Source organism: Dermochelys coriacea, chromosome 27, assembly GCF_009764565.3.
Source record: "Dermochelys coriacea isolate rDerCor1 chromosome 27, rDerCor1.pri.v4, whole genome shotgun sequence".
In the NCBI taxonomy this organism is placed as follows: domain Eukaryota; kingdom Metazoa; phylum Chordata; order Testudines; family Dermochelyidae; genus Dermochelys; species Dermochelys coriacea.
The window spans coordinates 6,470,771-6,489,850 of record NC_050094.1 but is presented as its reverse complement, the minus strand read 5'-3'; the positions used below and the strand labels follow the sequence as shown (position 1 = coordinate 6,489,850).

Genomic DNA, 19,080 nt, shown 5'->3' with positions numbered 1-19,080 from the left:
AGGAGGATCAAGCTTGGTACTTTGCATCTTGAGTCTCAAATTATACAAGATCAGACATCCTTACTGGGAAGAATCAAAAAAGATGAAAGTTCTCTCTGAAGGACACCAGCACTATGCACAATTATGAAGATACATCATAGATCACTGGAATATCTAAAAAAAAATTGATAAAAGTTTTTAAAAGGGCACTGTCAATTTAATTAAATAATGAAACTTTTGTCTGAAATTCTGTTTACCTCCTTTTGTTACAAGTAACACCTAATATTCCTGTAACTGAAAGGTTGGAGAAACAAAACCAGTTCTCTGTTTTTTCCAGTTTGTTTGCTTTGTGCATGTAACAGCACTTTGGAGACTGTTCCATTTTATAGTTCCTTCACATAGAAACAGTGGAGGGAAAATATTACTTAAACTGTAAAAGATGATTACATAATGCAAAGATTGGTAACAGGCAGCAAGAGGCAGAGGTTCATACTTCCCACCTGTTATTTTTAACCTATTTAAATAAAAACAAAAAATGTGACTGCAACAAAAAAATATAAAATTGGCAAAAGGGACTACAGGGCAGGTATAGTGCTGACATTATTTTTAACTCATTTTTAAAACTGTCTACATTTCAAGTAGTGTCAAGCTCTACAATTGCCCTGGAGTTCCTCTTGCCAATTTGTGAATTTTTTAAACATCCAATTTTCCATTTTTACTTTAAGTTTAAGTTGATAGTATAATTTTAATAATCCTTATTTAGGGACATATTGTGGCCAATCCTGCACAATGTACAAGCATACAGTGGATGTGGGGGAAGATGTTTCCAGGCTTCACAGGGCTACTATGTTCCTCCTCACATTCAGGTAGATAGGTGGGGAGCGAAGGATCCTTGGCTACGCCAATGCATTGGTAAGTGTACCCTGAACTGAGGTATAAACCTATTACAGCATATTCCCTTCCTGGAGTCATGGGAAACCATGAAGGAGACTGTAACTTGTAATAGTGAGCTGCCCCTTGCTTGGATTTAAATTATAGTGTCACAATTGAACCCTTAACAAACAAACTTCTTGTTAGCTAAGATAGAATAATCTCTAGAATTTAGGACAGTTATATATATTTAAATATCTTTCCAAATGTAAGTAGAAATAACCACTTTTGTTTTCCTTGAAATACTTCCTCAATTTTGATGTTGTGTGAAATAAAGTAGCTGAGATTTGTATTAGAAAGCTATTGCTAAAGTTCATAAAATAGTCTAGAAACAATTCCAGCAGGCATCCTGTATAAGTGAAAACTGGCTTCATTTATCATAGAATATCAGGGTTGGAAGGGACCCCAGAAGGTCATCTAGTCCAACCCCCTGCTCAAAGCAGGACCAAGTCCCAGTTAAATCATCCTAGCCAGGGCTTTGTCAAGCCTGACCTTAAAAACCTCTAAGGAAGGAGATTCTACCACCTCCCTAGGTAACGCATTCCAGTGTTTCACCACCCTCTTAGTGAAAAAGTTTTTCCTAATATCCAATCTAAACCTCCCCCATTGCAACTTGAGACCATTACTCCTCGTTCTGTCATCTGCTACCATTGAGAACAGTCTAGAGCCATCCTCTTTGAAACCCCCTTTCAGGTAGTTGAAAGCAGCTATCAAATCCCCCCTCATTCTTCTCTTCTGCAGACTAAACAATCCCAGCTCCCTCAGCCTCTCCTCGTAAGTCATGTGCTCTAGACCCCTAATCATTTTTGTTGCCCTTCGCTGTACTCTTTCCAATTTATCCACATCCTTCTTGTAGTGTGGGGCCCAAAACTGGACACAGTACTCCAGATGAGGCCTCACCAGTGTCGAATAGAGGGGAACGATCACGTCCCTCGATCTGCTCGCTATGCCCCTACTTATACATCCCAAAATGCCATTGGCCTTCTTGGCAACAAGGGCACACTGCTGACTCATATCCAGCTTCTCGTCCACTGTCACCCCTAGGTCCTTTTCCGCAGAACTGCTGCCGAGCCATCCTCCAGTCTCTTTCACTCACATTCACTTTAAAATGTCATTTATTTTACAGATTATTTACCATATGTCCTGGTGTTTCTAAAAATATTCAAGAGTTGAGAAAACTACTTACCTGGGTTCTTGTTCTCTGAAATTGTATGTTGTAACAGATCCTCATTGTTTGGCCTGTGATCCCACCATACAACTGATAAGAACTCCTACATCATTAGAGTTTTGGGGGCAGTTACTACCCACACATGGGCAGATGGTATATTCTACTTCCCCTAGCTGCTGTCAGCATGGCGTGTTATTTTTCCTCCCAACCACAAGATATATAGCATTAACAAATGCAAACATTTATCTCCATCTCTGCAGAGGAGGTGGCTGGGCAAGTGTGACTCTATTATAACTTAAACCTTCAAAGAACAACAATTACAGCCATATAATTTTTCCTACTCTAAGGGCAACACTTCTAATAAATTCTCACTCCTGAAGACAAAAAAGCTCCAGAGATGCTGCAATGAAAGACCAAAGATTAGCTAGATGTTGTTACCAAGGAGAAACTGCTTATGCAGATTTCAACCACTCTCTAGTACTCCAACTGTGAGACTACATATCTCGGAGCTGGTCTACAGTACAAAGTTAGGTTTCAGAGTAGCAGCCGTGTTAGTCTGTATTCGCAAAAAGAAAAGGAGTACTTGTGGCACCTTAGAGACTAACAAATTTATTTGAGCATAAGCTTTCATGAGCTACAGCTCACTTCATCAGATGCATTCCTTCATGAAGATTTCCATTCTATACGGCTAAATTCAGTGCCTTGCATAATGATAAACTTTTGTGAGCTACAACTCAAAACCTATGCTCAAATAAATTTGTTAGTCTCTACGGTGCCACAAGTACTCCTTTTCTTAGTACAAAGTTAGGTCATCTTAACTACACTGCTCAGGGCTGAGAAAAATTTCACACCCTATGCAATGTAACTAAGCCAATCTAAACCCCGTTGTGGACACTGCTAGTTGACAGAAGAATTCTTCTAATATCGAATCCCTCTTGCAGAGGTGGATTAACTATAGCAATGGAAGAATACCTGCTAAATGTTTATACTACAGTGCTGTGTCAGTAGCATTTTTAATGTAGACATACCCTTAGACTAATAACTATTCGAAGCTGGGTTTCTCAAACCAGATCATGTTTTGAAAGCTAAGATGATAGATTTGGACATCTTAATGAAACACTTATAATAGGAGGGGGCATGTCTCCCCCATTGAACAGGAGAAAAAAATAAAATAAATGTATACCCTATTAAATCAGAACTATGGAGAGAGGGCCTCCCAATTTTCTAATATCAATATACCTCTCTGATCATAAGAATATTCTAAATGAAAGATATTAACAAAAAAGTAGACCCAATTTGATAAATTGGGAATACGAACATTAGACTGTACTGTTCTTTGAAAAATGCACTACAAATTCTTAAGCAGAATTACACAGTTGTAAAAACATGCATAGCATAACTGCATGTGCCATATGATTCCGTACATTATACGACATCCTCTGACAACAAGTTCCACAGGCAGACGAGGCATTGTGTGAAGAAGTACTTCTTTTTGTTCATTTCAAACATGCTGCCTGTTAATTTCAAGAGGTGACCCTGATTCTTGGGTTATGTGAAGGAGTAAATAACACATCCTTATTCACTTTCTCCACACCCGTCATGATTTTATAGACCTCTAACATATCCCCCTTAATCGTCTCTTTTCCAAGTTGAAGAGTCCCAGTCTTTTGAATCTCTCCTCATATGGCAACTGTTCATTTTTCACAGAATCATAAGGTTAGAAGGGACCGTAAGGGTCACCCAGTCTAACCCCCTGCCAAGATGCGGGATCTGTTGTGTCTAAACCATCGAAGATAGATGGCTATCCAGCCTCCTTTTGAAAACCTCCAATAAAGAAACTTCCACAACTACCTATGTTCCACTGTCCTACTGGTCTTACAGTTAGGAAGTTTTCCCTGAGATTTATTCTAAATCTGCTATGCTGTAGTTTGAACTCACTGCTTCTTGTCCTGCTCCCTGTGGCAAAAGAGAACATCTTTTCTCCATCTTTTCTATGGCAGCCTTTCAAGTATCTGAAGACCGCTATCATATCCCACCTTACTTTCCTCTTTTCCAAACTAAATATTCCCATTTCCTTCAGCCTTTGCTCATATGGCTTGCATTCCATCCCTTTGATCATCTTTGTTCTTGCCTCTGGATCCTTTCCAGTTTCTCTACATCCTTTCTATACATTGGTGACCAAACAGGACACAGTACTCCAGCTGAGGCCTAACTAGCGCCAAGTAGAGTAGTACTATCACCACCCATGACTTGCATGATATGCCTCTGTTAATGCAACCTAAAACTGCATTTGCTTTTTTTGCAACAGCATCGCATTGATGACTCATATTAAGATTGTGATCTACCACAACTCTCAGATCCTTCTCAGCAGTGCTTCTTCCAAGCCAGTTTTCACCCATTCTGCATTGTACATTTGGTTTTTCTTCCCTAAGTGTGGCACCTTATTGTTGTCTTTGCTGAATTTCATTTTGTTGTCTGTAGCCCAGTTCTCCAATTTATCAAGATCCCTCTGAATTTTAGCTCTACCCTCCAAAGTATTGGCAACACCTCCCCCCCACAGCTTTGTGTCATCTGCAAACTTGATAAGTATACTCTGTATATCTACATCCAGGTCATTTAATCAATTCCTGGAGGTGAATGCCTGGCTGAGACGTTGGTGTCGCCAGGAGGGCTTCGGCTTCTTTGACCACGGGATCCTGTTCCAGGAAGAAGGACTGCTAAGCAGAGATGGCGTCCACCTATCAAGGAAGGGGAAGAGTATTTTTGGACAAAGACTGGCTAACCTAGTGAGGAGGGCTTTAAACTAGCTTCGTAGGGGGCAGGTGACCAAACTTGGACAAGTTACATGTCTTCAAGTCACCAGGGCCTGATGAAATGCATCCTAGAATACTCAAGGAGCTGACTGAGCCATTAGCAACTATCTTTGAGAAATCATGGAAGACGGGAGAGATTCCAGAAGACTGGAAGAGGGCAAATATAGTGCCCATATATAAAAAGGGAAATAAAGACAATCCAGGGAATTACAGACCAGTCAGCTTAACTTCTGTACCCGGAAAGATAATGGCACAAATAATTAAGCAATCAATTTTCAAACATATAGAAGATAATAAGGTGATAAGTAACAGCCAGCATGGATTTGTAAAAACCAAATCTTGTCAAATGAAGCGGATAGCTTTCTTTGATACAGTAACAAGACTGTGGATGGGGGGGAAGTGGTAGATGTGGTATATCTTGACTTTAGTAAGGCTTTTGATACTGTCTCACATGACGTTCACATAAACAAACTAGGGAAATTCAACCTAGATGGAGCTACTATAAGGTGGATGCAAAACTGATTGGAAAACCATTCCCAATTATCGGTGGTTCACAGTTATCGGTGGTTCACAGTCATGCTGGAAGGGCATAACGAGTGGGTCCCGCAGGGATTAGTTCTGGGTCTGGTTCTGTTCAATATCTTCATCAATGATTTAGATAATAGCACACAGAGTATACTTATAAAGTTTGCAGATGACAACAAGCTGGAAGGGGTTGCAAGTGTTTTGGAGGATAGAATTAAAATTCAAAGTGATCTGGGCAAACTGGAGAAATGGTCTGAAGTAAATAGGATGAAATTCAATAAGGACAAATGCAAAGTACTCCACTTAGGAAGGAATAATCAGCTGCACACGTACAAAATGGGAAATGACTGCCTAGGAAGGAGTACTGCAAAAAGGGATCTGGGGGTCATAATGGACCACGAGCAAAATATGAGTCAATAGTGTAATGCCATTGCAAAAAAAGCTAATATCATTCTGGGATGTATTAGCAGGTGTGTTGTAAGCAAGACACGAGAAGTAATTCTTCCGCTCTACTCTGCACTGCACTGGGCCTCAACTGGAGTACTGTATCCAGTTCTGGGTGCCACATTTCAGGAAGGATGTGGACAAATTGGAGAGAGTCCAGAAAAGAGCAACAAAAATGATTAAATGTCTAGAAAACATGACCTATGAAGACTGAAAAAATTGAGTTTGTTTAGTCTGTAAAAAAGAAGACTGAGAGGGGACATGATAACAGTTTTCAAGTATGTAAAAGGTTGTTAAGAAAAACAATTTTTCTTCCTCTTCCTTTTAACCTCTGAGGACAGGACAAGAAGCAATGGGTTTAAATTGCAGCAAGGGAGGTTTAGTTTGGACATTATGAAAAACCAGGGTGGTTAAGCACTGGAATAAATCGCCTACAGAGGTTGTGGATCTCCATCACTAGAGACTTTTAAGAGCACATTAGACAAACACCTGTCAGGAATGGTCTAGATAATTAGTCCTGACACGAGTGCAGGGGACTGGGCTAGATGACCTCTCAAGGCCCCTCCCAGTTCTATGATTCTATGTTAAACACCACCACACTGAGAACAGATCCTTGTGGAACCCCTTGAGAACTCCCTCTAACAATTAATGGAATGATGTCGGATTGCTCTATGTTTCCAGTTGTTTAACCAATTGTGTATTCACTTAATGGTAGTTCTGTCGAGTCCGCATTTCTCCAGAATGTCATGTGGGACTGTGTTAAAAGCATTGCTGAAGTTCAGACATATTATGTCCACCACATTCCCCCATCCACCAAATCAATTACCCTGTCAAAGAAGGAAATCAAGCTGGTTTGGCATGATGATGATTCTATGACTCTGGTTGCAGAGAAGGCTTTGCTGCAGGAGCAACTGCAGGATGTCCTGAGGCTGTACTCGGAGGAGCTTTTGGATGCCACCCCTGAGAAATGGCTCACTGTGGAAATAGCAGCAGAAACGGAAAAGGCTGAAGCTGCCCCAGAGTCTGGTAAGTTTCTGGATCCAATTTAATGTTTATTAATATAGGAGTGGAAAGGACTTCTGTTCTATGAACCAGTGCAAAAGTTATTACAAGCCCTGGGTAGCAGCATGTATCCACCAATGGCAGATGTATACCAGCACCTTTGTGTCCCTACATCCACCCCCATGTGGAATTGAAAATAGAGACTGGGAAATGCAAACAGTAAAAAAAGAATTTAAAAGTGAATTTTTCCTGGAAAGTACACATTTTTGCTCAGGCATTCTTGTTTGTTAAAAATAATAACCTTATAATGCCAGCCCTGTAACTACAACACTCTGAACCCACTCAATAGCATAAAAAGCTGCCTGAAAACATTGAACTGGCAGCCCAAGCCCAAGTTGTTCCACAATTTGGAGGTGAGGGGGAGGACCAAAATGTGATTTTTAACTTACCATTGTCTCTGCACTTCTTTCACTGCTTTTAACCCGGCTGTGTACAGGCAGTTTCTGTGGTCTGAAGCATCCTTCCCACAATATACTGAAGTTCAGTTTTTAAAAACAACACTTTTGTCCTTGAAGTTCCACAAGGATTTTTTCTGTGATCCTGCACTGACTTATTGGAGAAAAACAACTCCTTTTATCTTGGCTTGTCTTATTCCAGGTCCCTAAACCTCTCCAGGCTGCAGTATCTATGCAGCTCACCCACACTGCAGCAGAAGCCTGGGCCTCTCTTCTTCTATGGATAAATATGGCAGATTCTTTTGACCAATCATTCACCAGAATGCTTTGAGTAAGCTATATACCTCAACATAAAAACTTCACAGTGATGCTGAAGTTGCAGAAGTGCTAGTGTACAACAGAAACTCACTAATTTTCACTAATGACTGAGGACCATACTGCCTCCTTTCACAGAAATCTGGGAGGAAGAAATACTCCATTAAGTTCACTTCATAGAGTTTTCATAAATCTGTCTTCCACTGGGGGGGAGAGGGGGGAGTCCACAGATTTAGGATGTCACTACTATTCCTAGAGTAGGAAGGAAGATTGCCTCCACCCTTCCACTCACTTGGAGGACAATTCAAAGAGAAGATACACATTATTTGCCCCTACAGTTATAAAGTGGCATCAACAGAAAGAGCTAATATAGTAGCTCTAATATGGCCCATCATAGTGTAATCAAAAATCCTAATCAAATGGTTCTTTGATAGTTGATGTGAAATTAGTTTACAACAATGGGACTACTTGTGGTGCAAAATAAAGATTATTCACATAAACCAGAGCTTGCAAGATTGGACCCTAGTTTCGGATTTATGCCATTTTATCTAATTATTCCTTATTAAATATGAACAGAATAGCAGTGTGTAACAAATTACTCCCAATCTTAGAAATTATGAATAAAGGATTGTACTATAAAACACCCTTTCAATTCAACATTGACTCTCAATTTTAACTTCAGCCCTGACACCACAATACCACTAGTCTACTCTAAACCACAATCTTTCTGCCAAAAATGTGTCCTTCCCATAAACAGTGAATAAGTGACAACTACTGGATAGTAATAACTGGAATGTCAACAAGCATGATTCATCTTATATTTTTTTCATTACTTTTATCAATTTGAGAACATATACTACTCTATTACATCATTCCCCAGCCATTAGCTCACACAATACCATTCCTATTCAGAACTAAGGTCCCAAGATATACGCATGTACATAACTATATGCACATGAGCAGTCCCATTGAACTCAACAGGATTACTCATGTGCTTAAAAGTTAAGTAGGTGCGTACTTCTAGGCAAGATCAGGACCTATGGGTCACTGCTTGCGGTTGCTACTCGTTTGGTAAATGATGCTTCTGAATTTTCAGAGCCTTGCCAACAAGTAGCGGGGAAAGAGAAGGAGGAGGGGAGGCACTGTCCAATGTTTCAGGGCCAAAAATATAGCCTCTCTTCAAGAGCCAAAATATCTTTTTTTATATCAAATGTCTTACTGTGGTGGTGGATTTTAAACAAAGGCTTACTTAACATAGAACATACACAAAACCAATACATTCTGCTCAATCTATAATAGTCAACTATATTCCTAGGAGTGGAATATTCATTCCACTGAAATTATACATTCTCTCAAATGTGGCACAAAAACCAAGTGGCTTCTAAGTTAGAGGTATTTATTTTATTTTTATACCATTATTGAGGAGAGTGCAAGATTATAAAGTCTGTTTTCTTAAAGATTTTTAAAATCAAATTTTAATTTATAAACACACTATACTCAGGGTTATGTGTTTGTTTGTCTACCAGCATAAAAAGAAACATGTTTATTTCAAGCTGCATTAGAAACATGCAATAATAAATGCTGGCCAAATAGAAAGCCAAAGTAGCTAGTGAAGTATTTTAAACTACAAGTCTTCTAAAAAGGTATTGCAAACAAGAGGTTTTAAAAATTAAAGATTTCTTTATTTTAAAAAAAAAAATAACTTCATAGTATCGCTTGAACACACAGAAATTTGTCACAAGACCCAATAAAACCAGCTTTGTTCTTCCATTAGAATTATATATCTAATATAGCTCTAGAAGAGCAAGTTGGATTCTCCTCTGGCTTATAAACCAATTACGCCTGGGTGAATTCTGTACTACTTCACATGCGCAGAGTTCATGTCCCACACAGCAAAAAAATATTCTCTGCAGAAAATACATTCATCCAGAGAAGTGCTGCAGTTATGTCTTTCACCCACCAACAGCTGCTGTGACACCAGAACAGAGAGCAGCCATTCCTGGTTGGAACCAGCCCCAGCTGTGGATAGGGAAAAGAAGAGGCTGCATTCCTCACAGCGCCCTGCCCAGGAGGCCAGGGGATGTGGCATGGCATATAGATGTTCGGACAATGTAGGGCACATGAGGCTGCTGAGGGTCACAGACTGGAGTTCAAAAGAGCTAGTGTGGAGGGGACAGTCTGGGGCAGGGGCTGAATGGGATTGAGGGTGCAGGGACACAAGGGGATAGGGGCAGATGTGCCTGACTGAATGTGAGAGTCTAGGGGTCAGTCAAAAAAAAAAAAAAAAAAAAACAAAAACCTGTTCCATACTTCTCCAACCCACATCCAATAACTCTCCAAGTTCACACCCATGCTCCTTCACCACAATTACTTCCCTTTTCCTCAGCTCCTCCATTATGCCTGATTCCCCCAAGCCTTTGAACTGCTCCTGAGGAGTGCAGGAAATGCGTTCTGTATTGTAGTTTAAATTAATTATTACTCAAAGTTCTGTAGTAATATGACTAGTAAGGAATCTATTTGTCAAAAAAACATTTCCTGAATTTTTTTGTCATCCATATTGTTACAGACATACTTGCCGATAGGTATTTTGAAATATGTTACCAAAATAATTGAATCTTGCATGAGTATCTTGTGTTATTTTGACAAATAAAATAAGCAGAATTTTAAAATATCGTGCACAAAATTTTTAATTTTTTGGCGCAGAAGACCCCCCCAGGAGTAATCAACAAAATTGAGACATAAGATCCTGGTCCTGAAATCAGATCATTGTGTAAAAATGCACAAACATGGAGTCCCACTGTATTCAATGGGGTTCTGCATGGGCACCTGAGTCCTCTCATTTCTCCCTCTTCCTTCAAATTAATCCAATGTAGATTTCATATTTAAAATGGTTGATTTTGATTTTTTTTTAACCAAAAAAATAAAACAAATTTTATTAAAAGATCACAAAAAGGAAAAAGACCAGGACAGCTCCATATGATGTGATTATTTTATAAACTTTTTAAACAAGCTCTAACAAGTTCATAATATGCTACAGCTTCACAATCTATTTTATAAGGCCCCAATCCTGCAAACATTTACATAAGTAGTTAATTTTACATATTGACTTCAGTGAGTCCACACACATATCTGAAGCATTTCCATGTTTGCAAGATGAAACCCTAATAATTTCCAAAAGATAGAACCTAGCTCTGTGGCCTCAATCTTGCTCCCACTGACTTCAGTGATTCAACACCTGGCCTGGTATGACTATGTTGCTCTTCGACCTTTCAATAGCAGTTTTAAAGAAGTTTTTATACATTCCTTTTTTTTTTTCCAATAAAATCATCAAAAGATGGGACACAATCTCGGGAACAATGATAAATTTTATCATAATGGTTATAAACCATTGTATCAGTAACACTGTGGACTTTGAGTATTCTGATACCACACTGAGCATAAGCAATACACACTGTTATGGAAAGGCAGCTACCACACACATTAAGGTGATGCTTTAGGATACATTTTCAAAGCTTTAGGAATGGATTGTTAGTCTCTAAGATGCCACAAGTACTCCTTTTCTTTTTGGGAATGGATTTAGCCACTCAGCTGTCTTTGAAGTTAAGAAAAGTCACACAGTTAACTCCTCCTGTATTACTCTGAAAATTTAAACCCAAAACCTGTTTTGCAAAAGAAAAAAGAAAAAAAAAAAACCACCCTCTGAGGGATTTAAAAGCAGGTGGCTGATTTTAAAAAAAAAAAAAAATTCTAGAGAACTAGATAGGAACCTTACTTACTCATCATCAACTAACTACTAGTTCTCCTTTTCCTCAAGGAAGCAAAATAGGGAATTCAAGACCTGCTTTTTCTAATTAAAAAAACATAAGCAGGAATATAGACAACTTGAAAAAAAAATCAGGCTGTCATCACACTGTATAAAGAAATAAAACTGGGCAGAAACATTATTCCTTCATTGCAGGTCATATGTAAGGGAATTTTTGCCATTATTTCTATTTTAAATTACACAAAAATGCTATTATTGTCACCAATATAGAAAATACTTTGATATTTAAAAAATGAATAAGTCTACACAAATGAAACAAAACTATTTAAATAATAGGCACACAAAGGAGAATCTAAAGACACAGGACCCTGCAGAAGACCCAAAGTTATTTAAACCTGTACACTCTTATGCACAAGCTTAACTTTAAACCAGTGGTTTTCAACCTTTTTTCATTTTCAGACCCCTACAAAATTTCAAATGCACATGCAGACCCCTTTGGAAATCTTATGCATAGTCTGCGGACCCCCAGGGGTCCACTAACCACAGGTGGAAAACTGCTACTTTAAAAACACAAGTAGTCCCATTGACTTCAATGGACATATTTGCACACACAATGTTAAGTATGTTTGTAAGTTTTTGCAGAATAGAGACCTTACTTTAGAAAAACTTCATTGAATATAGTGGACATATTGACAGACCTTTAGCCATAGTAATGTGTGTGACTCATTATTCAAAAGCTATACACACTTATTTCCTAGTAATCTGAAACTTTAAAAGGCTCTAATTGGGTGTGTTTAATACTCATTTACAGAAATATGAGATCCAGTGTAACCTGGTTCACAGTACATCAGTCACTTAAAAAGACAATGTCATGAGTTCTAGTGGTAGCAAATGCAAAATATGGAAGGCAAAAAGGCAGATAGGAATGGCAACAGAGGGAAAGCCAAGCAGTCACTAAAGGTATTGAGTTTATTTTCTAAACACTGTATTAACTCAACTTCACTATCATATATAGAACATTGTACAGGCAAGTAGTAATAATAAATCTAAATTTTTAAAGGCAAAATTCTAACCTTCCTTGCACATACCCTGAAGAGCAGGCTACAGCACTCCTCTGAGCACTACGTGGAGTGTGGCTGACAAGTTTTGGGAGCGTGTATAGCTTCTTGTGTATATGTTGCCTTTGGTGTCTGGTAGTAAGGGAAGCAAATGCGGTATTATTTACTGAGGCTCTTTTAGGAGCAGCAATAAAGAGTAGAGTACTGCATAGTGTGCTAGTCACCAGCCCCCAAGACACCCTACCTACAGCAAATAAGATAGCTCAAGGACCCTTTACTTAGGCATTACCACACCACTCTTTCCAGAAACCCTCATTCACAAAATTTGCTATATATTGGGATTCTGATTATGCCAAACCACAACAGCCAATATAAAACAGTTTTATAATTGACTTGCCTATAAATCTTACATTTCATTTTATACACACACACACACACACACACACACAGAAGTGTGGTGTCTTTTGTCACTCTAGTAAGAAATTCAAGTGTGGATATAACTAGCAATTCTCTTAAAAACAGACGTTCTTGGCAAAATGCACTCATTTTATTTGCTTGTCTTTACATTTTCACATTAGGAGATTTTTTTTATTTTTTTTTTGTGAAGGTTTATGGTTTTCCTTTCATTTTTCATCTGAACACTAGTGGTTCAGATCCATCGTTCCAGGCTCCATCTGGGAAATGCTGCAAGCAGGATTCCATGGACATCTTTCCATGTTGTTGTTCTCCCCCTCACTCAATTTCATCCTTGCTACAATACACTGAACAGATACAAATCTATGTTCCACTTCCCAAAGAGTATTAATTAACCATTTCAGCTCCTATTACTGAACTCCACCAGAACAAAAATATTTGGTCAGCATATTTTGTTTCATTTTCCTTATACTAGTTATTTTTACCTGTGTAAAAAGACACAAACATACAGTTCCCTCACAGCTGGATTACCATATTACATTTCTTCCTGAACTTCCGCTCAGAAATGGGTGTTAAACCCTCTTTTTCCCTGGTAAAACAAACATGTAATTGAAACTGTCTGTCTCATATCTCATTTCTTTTTACATTTTAGCCTCCAACAATCAACCCAAGAACATCAGTAATAAAAAAAAAATTCTGCTGTATTTCTCAGTTTGCTCCATACTTTTTATCTTTATTCACACTGTTGGAAGGGTAGGAAAGGAAGATATGTAACCTTTGTTTTCCTTGCATAGCACACAAGTAACAGCTTTTTTGTGCATGTTGTTTTAATGTGAATTCTCTCTGCAGCAGCAAAGTCTCTGGAAATAAAATACACCATCTTCTGACAGCCACTTTTTTTCCTCTTTGTCTTTATTTTTCCTCAGTGCTTAAGGGGAGGTTCCTTTCATTGTATCACTATGATTAAACCTATCAGCCTTTAAAATAAATGACATTAAAGACCAACCTTATACCCATTCAATCTGTTGTTTTAAAGACATTTAGTTGATATTTTTATTGAAAAAAAAATGTTCTTATTGATACCATTTTAGTAAATTAATCTTATTAGCCCAACACTTACTACACTACTTAAATATATAAATAACCACTAATTATTAATGTAAGCTTCAAATTATTGATTACAAATTGATATCACTGATCCAGCAGCCATCTATTTGTCAGTAGTGGTACTACTGGTCCTTACAACATATTGAGCCAGTCTCCATACAAGAGGTGCAATATCTATGGAATTGACAGTCCCTCTTTATATTGGTAGAAGGGATCCAGCCCCCATGTGATCAATTCGCTGTCAATATCACACTATAAAGGTATTTTTGAACCAGTCCCTATTAATACAACTCTCTGTGTGTACCATTTACCCACCCCCACGGGCTCACTGATGGATCTGGTCGCCAGTAGCGTCAGTCCCATAGGTGCGAACAATGCGGTCCTTGTCAATATCATTTCAACCCAGTTATCAACGCACCCCCAGCATGACTGACCCAGGCTCAATAATATCGGCCCGCGTCGATGCCATTGCCCCGCTCTCTGCGCTGCTAAGCCGGTCCCCCTCAGAAACGCTGGGAGCACCGCCAACCTCCTCCCCACCCATGTGCCGCACAGTCTTCCCTTCCCCCCCCCACACCCGGTGGGAGCAGGGGGCGACCGACGCGACTTCCAGGCGCACATCAATACCAATATCGCCCCACGGCCCCCGATACGTCACAGAATATCGCGACACACACTCGCCCCAATGGCTACGCCGCCGAGGCCCCGCACCCCTCCCGCACCCTCTCCTCCCCCCCCCACTCCCATCGACACACGCCGCCTAATCCCCCCCCCCCTCCTTCCCGCCTGGCCCCGGCGCCTCCCCCTCAGGATTCGCTGCCCTTACCTGGGGCGGCGAAGCGCGGGCTCCGATGTGAGGCTGCTCTCCGAGTCCGGGCACCTCCCTCTCACCACATCCCCTACGGCCCCCGGGAACCTTCCCTGCCGGGGCGGCGGGCCGGGGACAGGGTGGCTGTTCTCGCCCCTCACCGGCTCTCGCGCTCCACCGCGGCGGTTACCTCAGCCCCCCATTATAAAACACCCCAAGGCTCACCCCTCCCCCTCCTCCGGATCCCCTCCCCGCAGAGCGCGGGCGGGCGGGCGCGCGCGCGCGCGCGCGCGGTGTCCCAAAGGAGGGAGCAGGAGCCCCTTTGCGCCTCGCGCCCGCCCGGCGCGCGTCCGCGCGGCCAACTCGCCCCCAGTCGCGCGCGAGAGAGCGAGCGCCGGCTCCCTTCTGGGCTCGCGCGCTCGGCTCGGGGAGGGGTCTGGGGAGTGAGGAAGGAAGCTCAAGCTACGCCTCCCTCCCTCTCTCTCTCGCCCTTGCGCGAGCAGGGGCGCACGCGCTCTCCCAGCCTCTCGCTGTGTGTGTAATGCACTGGAGGTGAGCCGCGCGCGGACCCGGAGGGGTCTCGTTAATTATTCACGAGGGGCGTTACTATGCAAATCAGCGCTCCTCCCGAGCCCCGGCACCCCGCGTAGCGTGCAGGAGGGACCAGTAATTCTTCAGGAAGGGCGGGGTTATGCAAAACAGGTCGTCCTTCACCTCCTGTCCGTGCGTTGCTTTTGCACCTGGTTTCCATCTCTGTCCTGTATTCATAACGGGGGGGAAGGAGTTAATTTTTAATTAATTATATATTAATTACCCCTATGATTATTGCATGTATTAGACCAAGGTCTCTGTCTATGAGTGAGTTGGGGGCTGGGTTGAAGAAGCACAGAAGACATAAGCAGAAAGCTTCCAGTATTAAGCAAGAGGGGAGCTCGCAGCCTGCTCTGTGCACTTCTTTCATCTGAAGTGGGTGTAGCGTTGCAGCGTTTGTGATGTTCATGTCAAGGCAGCAGGGTAACTTCTCCAGCAAGGAGTGGGTAGGGCTTTGGAGACGGGTGCACTTTGGGGGTTTTCTTTCATGAAGAATTTGGGATTCTAGAATACTCTATCGTGAAACGCATCTTTGTCTCTGTGTTACTATAGTGCATTCTTACTCCTTTCTCTCTGCAAAGGATTTATCTGTGCAAAGGTGCATGTGCAATGCATTACGCACGAAATACATACTTTCTGCAAGGTGGTTGGTTGTGCAGGGTTTGTTTTGTGGAATGTATTTCGGATGTATCTGGTGCATTTTTCCTACAATGCATTGGTCAGAGCTGCAACTGATACTGTCAAAAATTAGCTGCTACTGAACCAACAAAAGGGAAGGATGTGACTCAGAGGAAAGATTTCAGCTCCAGCAGAGGAGAGGGATTTTAGAGACGCAGGACCTGCACACCGTTTTTGGGTGAATTCTGTTTCTGGGGATAGAGCTCCAACAGCTTATATGTCCTTCAGCTCCTCCAAGAGGACAGAATGTGTTAAAGCTTTTTTTTGTTTTAAACCCTGATTTTTGGAAAGAACAAGGGATGAATGGAGGAATTTTTCAATGATGGCACTGTTAGGCAGTGGACATACAATAATTTCAACAGCTAAAAAATGATGTACAGCCAGAAGTGAAAGTAAGCCGGTACGGCGTACCAGCAAGAGACGGTGCACCGTACTGAAACCGGCTTTCCCAGGCGGCTATTTAAAGGCCTAGGCTAGTGGCGGCAGCAGGGCTCCAGAGGGGATTTAAAGGGCCAGAGCGGTAGTGGCTGCCGGAGCCCCAAGCCCTTTAAATCTCCGCCTGAGCCCTGCTGCCAAAGCCCTGGAGTAGCGGCAGCGAGGCAGCAGCAGGGATTTAAAGGGCCTTGGGGCTCCAGCCCCCGCTACCGCCCCAGGGCCCTTTAAATCCCCGCCAGAGCCCTGCTGCCAAAGCCCTGGGGTAGCAGCGGTGGGGCTCTGGCAGGGATGTAAAGGGTCCCGGAGCTCCGCTGTGGTAGTGGAGCCCCGAGCCCTTTAAATCCCCAGCTGAGCCCTGCTGCCCGAGCCCTGGGGTAGCGTTGGCGGGACTCTGGCAGACATTTAAAGGGCCCCGGGGCTCTAAATTCCCTCCAGAGACCTGCTACCAAAGCCCTAGGGTAGTGGTGGCGGTGGGGCTCCGGAGGGGATTTAAAGGGTCAGGGCGGTAGTGGCAGCTGGAGGCCCAGGGCCCTTTAAATCCCTGACAGAGCTGGCTGCCACCGCTACCCCAGGGGAGTCCCCGGGGCTCCTCAGTGATTTAAAGGGCCCAGGACTCTGCTGTAGTAGCGGCAGCTAGAGCCCTGGGCCCTTTAAATTGCCCCCGAGCCCTGGGGCTCCCAGCCGCCTCTGCAGTTGGTAGCTCGGGATAATTTAAAGGGCCTGGAGCTCCCAGCTGCCACTACCGCAGCTGGAGCCCCGGGCCCTTTAAATCAAGATTTAAAGGGCACGAGGATTTAAGGTCCTGCCTTTTCCGGTTGAGGCCATGCCCCCTGCTCAGGATTCCGGCAAGTCCTTTAACTTACTTTCACCCCTGTGTACAGCTCACTGTAAGTAGAGCCTTCCGTCTACCATATATAGGATGCTACTGGTTTATGCAAGACAACTATCCTTCTATGAAAACATCACATTTTATTTGGTGCCTGTTATTGTATAAAGTCTTTAATAAAAATAACTTACATTCTTTAAAATGTAACAGGAACACTCACTGGTCATATCTGTCCCTACATTTAGGTTTTGTAAAACAAGCTATAACAAATCTAATACAAACATTATCAGATTATTTTCAAGGTCCAATTGAAACATTTAGCAAAATATTGCAACCAAAATGCTGCAAAGCCTGGGCTATATGATGAAATCTGAAGAGTTAATTTGCATTATTTTATTGGCCAAGCTGAGTGAAATGACAATACTAAAGTAGCAGCATAACTAGTGAAAAGTAAACTAGATTTTAAAAATTCTCTAGGGTATAATACTAATGTATTAACTGAACAAAAGGACAGATTTTTAGTGGATTTTTCATCTGACCATGACTCTCTAAAATAATCAAATCACAAAAAGTTTAATCTTATTCATCAAGAAAACCTTCTTTCTAGTCCCAGCATAAAACATGTTCCCCTTAATTAAATTAATTGTAAGTGTTCTACACTCTCTTGGGATGTCTTGTCAAAGCTTCTAGGTGCAGATTACTTGCCTCCATCTGACTGCAGAAAGGTTAAGAGCTTTACATCACCTCTGTCCCTTGTGCCAAAGTTAATGACCAAATAAATTAAGCAACAGGATGAACTGCAGTTATGAGCTGAGTGAATTATTTGCACAAAAGAGAATTAATTATAGTTGAAACAATCCCAGTTAGTTTGAAACTGTTCAAAACAAAATATAGATCAGTTTTTATTATCAGTATATGAGAACTTCTAGCTGGTAGCATTAGAGCCTACCTCCTCATATTTCTGGAATTAAGGAGCTATCAGATTGGGTGCACATGCATTCAAGTCCCTGGATTTTGCCTCCTGACTGGGTGATTTCCTTTCGCTGACTAATAATAATATAATTTAAAACAGCACCAAATAAGCACCTTTTAAAAACATTAGGGAAATCTTCCAAAAATCCTTTTATCTAATTCTACAGTAAAAGTGTGTTCTTTAATTATTTCTATATAATTGTTTCATGTCACATTATAGTCTTTGAGGTCCACATATATTAAAAGCAAATAACTAGCCAGAATTATTCCTTTTTCCCTTATAAGGTGTACTTGCATGGCAAATACACACTTTGCATACTGTTCCAGTTATAGTGTTCAGCAGTAATAATACTTCTACCTACAAGAAAATATTCTCAGATGTGGTGTTAATTGCTTTATATCACTATCCATATTTTTTCCTGAAAAAAGTAAACCATGTTTCAAGACAGACACATTGCATAAGAAAGGGAGGCCCTGTCGCTTCAGGCCAGCTCTTGCTCCCACTGCAGAGCTGGAACTTGGGGCAGGGGTGACAATAAGGGCACTGAGTGCGATCCAGAAAGAAACCAGCAGGTTTGCACTCAACCTAGCCATGCTGCTCAGAGCAATGAAAAACTGGGCACCCTTGACACCGTAGTTAGACTGACCCAAGCATTCCAGTTCCACTTCACTACTGTGTGCCCCCTTCCCTGTGCTCCCCCCCACGGCATCGGGGGCAACAGGGAGAGGCTGCAGTTTAGGACTACACCAGTGCTTTTTGTAGACACAGCGAGGTCAACAGAAGAATTCTTCCATGA

At 41.5% G+C, this 19,080-nt stretch overlaps 1 protein-coding gene across 4 annotated transcripts in view; it reads right to left on the bottom strand.

The window, feature by feature from the left end:
• The window catches only part of TANC2 (tetratricopeptide repeat, ankyrin repeat and coiled-coil containing 2), a 702,178-nt gene extending 687,183 nt beyond the window's left edge, over positions 1-14,995 (bottom strand). For all 4 annotated transcript variants that reach the window (XM_043503351.1, XM_043503352.1, XM_038385380.2 and 1 more), the window contains exon 1: positions 14,800-14,995. The gene's annotated coding sequence lies outside the window, so the exon portion shown is untranslated. The remainder of the gene's footprint in view (positions 1-14,799) is intronic.
• Positions 14,996-19,080: the final 4,085 nt, after the last annotated feature.